Source organism: Acyrthosiphon pisum, unplaced genomic scaffold (genome assembly GCF_005508785.2).
Source record: "Acyrthosiphon pisum isolate AL4f unplaced genomic scaffold, pea_aphid_22Mar2018_4r6ur Scaffold_20630;HRSCAF=21657, whole genome shotgun sequence".
Classification (NCBI taxonomy): domain Eukaryota; kingdom Metazoa; phylum Arthropoda; class Insecta; order Hemiptera; family Aphididae; genus Acyrthosiphon; species Acyrthosiphon pisum.
Genome location: NW_021770011.1, coordinates 1,487 through 9,638, shown reverse-complemented (window position 1 = coordinate 9,638; position 8,152 = coordinate 1,487). Strand labels below are relative to the sequence as shown.

Sequence of the window (8,152 nt, the reverse complement as noted above, 5' to 3'; positions counted from 1 at the left end):
GCGTAACCCGTAGCCCGTATAGGTATTCCATTGAATTATTCTTGGTATATTTTCAATTTTAACTTTCGCAGTAGTCAGTTGACAATATGTTGTCATCTATTCCACTATTCTTCTAAGTTCTAAGGTAAGTGCGAGAGTAATAGTGGTAACATCTTGTTCTGTAGGTACTGTATAGACATCAACTCTATAATTATAATACTCGTATTTCATATATGTTTTTTTTTCATATTATTCATAAGTCTTAACATATTAGCATATATATGCTATTTTAATAATAATGAATATTGACAATAAAAATGAAAATTATTCCCACACAAAACTAAAATCATTTTTCTTCGTTTAAATATCTAATTTTGTCCAAATTTGAACATAAAATAACTATGAAAAAACTGTTTTTTTAAATATTATTTTCATTTTTCGGTTACCTACAGAATAACTTAATTACGTGGAACCTTGTTTTACATTTTCAATCCTTAGCTATAAAAAAATAATCCTTTTATACATTTTTTAATTTTTAATTTGATATATTTTGTCAAAATTTGACCTTAAATTGCTTACAAAAAATTTGTGCCCATGTATTTTAAATATTTTTAACTGCTGTTGTAACAAAATATTTTGAGCATTGTATTAAATTTTCACGCTTTTCGGCCCAACGAATACAATTTAATTGATTTAATAAAAAATAATAAAGAAATTGGAATCTGAAAATATCCGTAAACAAGACAAAACAAGTCAACATATTTTTAAAATGTTATGGTGTAAAAAAATGCTAATATTAATACATTCAGTGAAGAATACATGTATCTATAGTCATTTGTTTTAAAGTTACACCAAAAACCAAGATCGATTTTGTCGAAAACTGATTTTGCGTTAACATTCACGTTTTTCCTTAAATTGTTTTGTTTTTCTCGGATTTTTTTACTTTTAACCCTCCGGAGTACCACTAGATTCACTTTCCCATCAGAAAAGATAGTTTTAAAGAAATTCTAAGCATTTTTACTGTCTTAAAAAGTGATGACAAAAAAAAAAAAATAATAAAAAAATAAAAAAACATACATCATTATAAAATCAATGAATCGCTCCGCTCAGAATCTAAAGTAATGCTATTTTTTTCTTTTATTGGTCTTAAACTCTTCACTATCGGAAACTATGGCCATTAGCATTTCGTGGGGGGGAAGTACTTTTGTTTGGTTGAGGAACACGTGTGTATGTGGGGTGAGGATTCGTCGCTATAAACCAGAGTGATCACCCATCCGGGTGCTAGTGACATTAGTCACTACGGCCAACCATTCCACGCTACACTAGCCCTTAAATAAAGCTGTATGTAATATGTTTTTAAAATTCTAACATTAATTGTAATGCAAAATTATATAAAATTTTCGAGCGAAACGAATAAAATTTTTTTTGAATCAGCAAGTTAATAGGTCTACCACCCCCATAAATTGTTATTCGGGACCCAGTGGCGCCGAACTATATTTTAAAAGGGGGGGGGGGGGTGCAAGTAAAAAGTTATACGGACCACCACCTCCGTTTACGCTTGCTTCAGTGCTGCATATGTATACATTAATAGCTTATTAGGAACATAATTCGTAAGTAGTTTGCTGGGGTACCTACGGACTCCCACGACCCCACCCACCGAAAAAAAAGGGGGGCGGTCGCCTCTCTTGGGTTATAGGTTCGGCGCCACCGCACGACAATATGATTATGTATAAGTATAATATATAATAACGTACAACTGGACAATTTAACGTGACTGTACACACACACCGTATACGCACTGTACGACGGTGACTGTCAAGTGATTCTTACATAGGTACTTCAAAGGCCCTATAGTATATATGCACAACCGAGGTCATGTTACATCCGTACAGAGAGTGAGTCTTACGCTCGTATAACTGGATACTAAATTGTACACACGTGTCAAGGCTGACTACTAAGTACTAATATTAATTGTATATTTCAACAGAAAATATTAAATAATTGCTGATAAAGAAACAATATTATAGGATATTATTATTTTATATTATACGGATGCGAACAATTCGTTCGGTTCATCCGTGAAAAATGATAAGTAATGAAAATTATGAAATGTCATCGTCAGGTGCCTACAATATTCTTATCAATGTATTGCATTTTGATATACAGATAAAAACACGACACGGGCAGTAGTAAAGTTGAGTTGTGAACTTCGATTGAACTTATACCTATTAAGTATTAATATGTATTAAAATATATAGGTACATAATATTGTAAAATGATTTCGATATTCAACTAACTTGTAGCCAGGCGCCGGACAGCTGCTGCAGCACCGGCTGGGCTTGTCGCTTGTCGGTACTCGGCAAACGAGAAACACGACGACGTGCTCGGGCCTCGGAGCAACATGTGTCCGACCGTGTACCCCATTTTAATCTAGGTATGTCCTGTATTATTTCATATGCATATTTAATATTTAGTCGTAGAATTTTGATTAAAAATTAACTCGATTCCAACGAGTCGACGTCTATGACGGTTCACTGGAGTGCTGAACTTTGGATACCTCTAGTACATTTGGTACCTTGTGCTTTCAGTTGTGACGCGGTCTGTTGTTAGGCAAAACGTCCCTTCGTTGTCGTTCAGTGCAGCGGCTTTTAATTGGTGCGTCGCGATAGAATCTACATGAAAACATAATCACGTACCTCCTCAAGTTAATACAATTTTATTTTTCTGGAAATGCCAACATAGAAATCATGTTCCAGAAGGCACAGTTTTTTAAACCAACTCTTTGGTAAGTACCTTGGAAATAATTTTTACTGCTATTTTTATTGTTCTGAATAGATATATCTTTTGTACCTAAGTATGAACGTATCTATATTGTCTTCAGTGCTGGAATTGGAAATTATTAAGTTCTTTCAATCCAACAATTTAAAAACAATTCAAAATTATTGAACGCAGACCCGTCAATACTAAAAGGTATTAGGTAGTCAAAACTATTGGAAAGACAAAATATTTTTGTTATTGAAAATGTAAAATTCATTAGATAGGTTAGGTACCTATATCATTGACAATAAATTAAATAGTTATAAATTATGTAACATCATAATATTAGGTAAATTAAATTATCGGATTTTGGTTTAATTGTCCTAATGTATGCCCTGCATTAAGTAAATTGTAATGCCCATAATGAGAAAAGTTTGAGATCAGTGGGCAGTGACAAATATTAAACATGAGGGAGAAAATTAGGGCCTTACTTCTCAGGCAGCTTCTATACTCATTCAAAGACTGCCTTTCTACCTATATATACAGTATATACAGTATTGTGTCAATACTGTCGTTTTCTTACTATCAGAATTTGGCGAATAATTGCATTAGTTTTATTTAATTATATATTTATGTTGTTAATTTATGGTTTTTAAATTCTTGAATAATTTGTGTACCTACTGTAGTCAAATATTTATCCATGCATTCAGTTAACTATAATTATCAAACAAATTGTTTTATATTCTAATGTACTAATTCTATCCTAATTTTTAAATTATAGACAATGTAAATGACAATGCGACAGAACCTGCCGATGATCTAGTAATCAAACCGCCTCCGGAACCTCCAACCAGAGAAATTCCAGGACTCTGAGGACTATCAACCATCAATATTGCTAAATGAGGATTTGTCCATTACCAGCATTCCAATAAAGGAAATAATCTGTTAGTAATTCAAAAGGTTAGTATATTAACAAAAAAAATGACATATTATATAAAATATAATCTTGTAAAAAAATATATAAAATTATAAAATACAATTTAGTATAACTGCTTTACGTCATATCACTCCTACTAATCGCACTTATTATGCTATGTGCCCAAATAAATAATAAAAAAACATATAAAAGTAATATGGAACCCAAGTAATTAAAACTCTTATTCTGTTTTTTTTTCTATATAATTTATTGACTTGTGCTCTACACATATAATATAACATTTTTATTTTTATTTATTAATACTGAAAATAAAAAATTTTAAATCTGTTTTGAAAATTTCAAAATACCCAATTTGTAAAACTGAATTTAAAAAAAACTTTTGAGTGTAAAAACATTCAATGAATTCAACGGGTCTATTTTTTTTTAAATTTTTTTAAGTAAATCTTATAAATTAAAAAAGTTATAACTTTTAAATAAAATATTTAGATTTTAATAATAAGTAGGTACTTATTTAAAAATTCTGGTAAAATGTTCAAAGGGAAACCTAATTTAATTGTATATTATTTTTTTTTATTTGAAGAGAATCTACAGTCTATACAGTTTTGCATAATAATTATGTTTTATAATTACAGAAAAATATACTTTAGTGAGTCTTAAGTCTCAAGGGAGATAACCCAGTAGTGACACCATACAAAGTGACGGTGTACAATAAAAGCGCATAGTAACAAAAAATAGAATATTTTTATAATCTATGGTAATGTTAAAACCAATATTCAAAACCCTACTTTGAAATATTGATGCCTGGGTCTAATTTATTGATAGAGTCCATTAATTTAAATTATAAATACAATTTTTCTTTTTTTGCTATATTGCTTTTTAAATTCAATTAATTTCTTAATAGTATTTACAAAATATAAAAATATAATACAAGTATTGCAGGCCCCATTGAAATGAAATACTCATTAAAAATTATCTATACTTCAATTCAAATTTTTATCAAGTTATATGACCTGTAATGGTTAGTCATTCAGTGACATTGTGAGGTTTCATGAATAGACCGAGGAAATAGGTAATGTGGAGAATATTGTTCCACAGAACATATTTGAGTAGGAGACGCATCTGTAAGCTGCTTAACAAAAAATATATGACTGAGTAAATATGTTTATATTTAAATATAATAAATGTAATTAATAATTACAAATATGTTCCAGAATAGCGATAGAAGTGGACCGTCCGATAGAAATGGGGCGTGAATAGTGCAACGATCACATTTTACCAAGGTATGTAGAGATATTAAGGGAGGATGGAAGTCTAAAATTTTTTGGCATTGTCTTCACCAACAATGCATTCATTCAAGAAATTAATGTACACTTGTATAAGAACAATGTGCATGGATATTACATTCCAAATAAGACAACGACAACCAGCTGATATAGACAAAGTTTGTCCCATACGTTAGATGATTCTTTAGAATTTGTATAATTATGTATTATTTTTTTTTAATTTCAGTTGCCGACTATAACTTGGGAGATCAGCTGGAAGATTTAATGAGTTTCTATGAACGGTACTGGATAGATACTGGATAAAAACATGATTTGTTTATAATCAACTGGCTATTGTAATTCGGTTCAGCTATTCCAATACGTACCAAAGTAAATTATAATTTATTACCCTAGAATTTTAGATTTTTCCCGTTATATTAATTATAGGTATGCATATATTTATAAATAGATTATCAGCGTTTGCCATTGGGTGTGAGTCGAGTAAAAATGTAGTATTTCGCTGGGTACTGAGTAAGGGCCGGGTAAAAATGAAGGTATTACGCCGGGTACCGAGTAAGAGCCGAGTCTTAAATATGATATCGAGTACCCGGCTTTTGAGTAATTGCCAGGTACCCGGAACATCTCTACTCAATAGTGGTAACTTAAAGATAGTATATTTGAATAACATGTTTCACAAAAAACCACAATAAGCGTGCTAGGTGGTAAACAAATATAATTATATTACTTTTTGAATAATAAAATAGTTATTAACAGCTGATTAAATTTAGTTAGAAATCAATAGCACGGTTTTAGAACACTTATTGCTACAGTCGCTTACAGGGTTATTATAAAGATAAATTAATAAACTGTTCAGTGCTGGGCAAGTTAACAAAGTGGCTTAACTTGTTAAATCAAGTTGATATAGGAAAAAATAAGTTAAGTCAACTCATATATATATATATATATATATATTTATAACTTCATATAAAGTCAAACAAAATGGATAAAAGAATTAACTAAGATATTTAATAGATACAATTTGACTTGTTACTTTTATATAAATAAGGGTAATATGTTAAACCTTAAAGTAAGTTATACTTCTGTTTAAAATTAACTTTAAGTTAAATGTATGTGTAATATCATATTATAGAAGTAAATTTAAAGTTAGTTCCAAAAAAAATTATAACGAGGTACTCAACCTAGTTGATATTAACTTAATTTTTAACTTGTTATTCATTAATACCTAATCTAGAAACTTTCACACATAATGGTATTGACTATAATTCATAGCTCTGTAAAACAATATTGTATGTTGTACCACACATCTTAAAACTATTTTATGGATTCAAACAAAATTTGAATATTGTTTTACAAAGCAAATTTTGTTTGAATCCATAAATTAGTTTAAGATGTGTGGTACAACATACAAATCTGTATGACTGGCCCTAAAAAGTTTGAGTAATTTATCTTTTATTATTATAGTTTATTATATATTAATTTAATTGTATTTATTTGTTGAAGGTATCATAATGTTTAATCAATTCAGTACAACATGAATTTGGTTGTAGATAATATTATGATAGTTAGCCTAAATTAAATGAAAAGTATGTTTGCCATGGTATCCATAGAGTACACATCAGAAAAAAGTAATTGGTGAACCTTAAAGTTTTTAAGGTATGTATTTTAATGTATGTATTTTTCATAAATATGAATTTATTGTTATTGTAATTTCAATATTATATTATGGTATTTTTAGGTGGTGATTTTGTAAGAAACAGCAATGTATCATTATGCCACAAATAATTTGTAGTAGCCCAGACAGACTGGTGAAAGTGTATGGTTCTATTTTGATTAATTTATCTTGCATTTATGCATTGTATTTATTTTATTGCATCAGGTTATTTTCGTGTTGACCTACTATGGTAAATTGTAATTCAATTTGGGTAGACCCAGCAACTAACCTATTACAGATTTCATCAGAACCGAGTAAGAGGTGCTTACAGTAATTAGTTCAAGATCTTTTGAAATGTTTGATATTTTTTTTTCACTTTAAATAATAACCCTTAAACCCTGTTGACAGAGTAGGGTGTTATTCGAATAACATTTTATTTAGATGATAATTTAGATAAAATTTTATTCGAATAAATTATTATTCGGATGAATTTTTTACAATTATACGATTAAAAATGTATTTGAATAATTTTCAAACATTATTATCCGATTAAAATATTATTTGAATAATTTTCGAATAATTAAAAATAAAAATTCTGTTGGTTCTGAATCTATTGTTGACATAATATTCATTTCTTCTATTTTATTAGTTTTTACTATTTTATACATTTTGAGTAGCTGATCATGTTGAGAAGAGTCAACGCAACTTAGCCAACGGTTTTTAAATTTTGGATGTGAAAATGCAGCAATTACATCATTTTCTGCTTCAATTGTATTTAAATTTACTATATTAGAAAATTTTTAGGTTTTGAACCTTAAGGTTCATAATATCTCCAATCATTTAGTAATGCATGTTGGAATTTACGTGGTAAACTCAATATGACTGGAAGAACCAAACAATAGAAAATATTATTTTCACCTTGGAGAATATCTAATACTACCTCTGCTAAAGGATCAACGCAATTTAAATGTTCTTCTATATAAATATACTCTGAATTTTTGAACTTATTCTTTAATCCTAAGGCTTCGAATAACTCACAATTTTTCTCCTTATTTTTTAAAATTTGTTTTAAAGAGTCATATAAAAGGGTTCAAACGTGTATCCCCAGGTCTAAATAAATAATAACCCAATGTCTGTAATATGACCTTAATAATTATTTTTATTCGAATAATATTGTTTTAAAATTATTCTAATAATTGTAAAAAAATCATTCGAATAATTTTTTGTTCGAATACATATTTATTCAAATAATTATCTAGATAAAATTTTGCCCAACTCTGCCTGTTGGTTATTTATGATGGATAATATGGTAATTGTATAAATGTCTGTATGTTGAAGAGGTTTGGGTGTTTGCTATCTATGGTTTTCTGGACCTGACTAAAGGTGCCTTCAACTGTATCGTGTCGTCCATAACTCTTATCATATCGTCCATTTCCAATTTCGTTCTTGGTAGAATGGTATATATTAGGTTAGCGAATGTAACCACGTATCATGTTGGCATAGTTTTTGGCAGGCGATGATATTAAATTCAAATAATTTTTATCA

At 29.2% G+C, this 8,152-nt stretch overlaps 1 long non-coding RNA gene across 1 annotated transcript; it reads left to right on the top strand.

The window, feature by feature from the left end:
- Positions 1-2,051: 2,051 nt before the first annotated feature.
- On the top strand, positions 2,052-7,016 carry LOC103310578. Its single transcript, XR_003840008.1, has 6 exons — positions 2,052-2,413; positions 2,568-2,764; positions 3,518-3,696; positions 4,885-5,114; positions 5,183-5,325; positions 6,457-7,016. It is a non-coding gene; the product is annotated as an uncharacterized LOC103310578 (long non-coding RNA).
- The last annotated feature ends 1,136 nt before the right edge of the window (positions 7,017-8,152 follow it).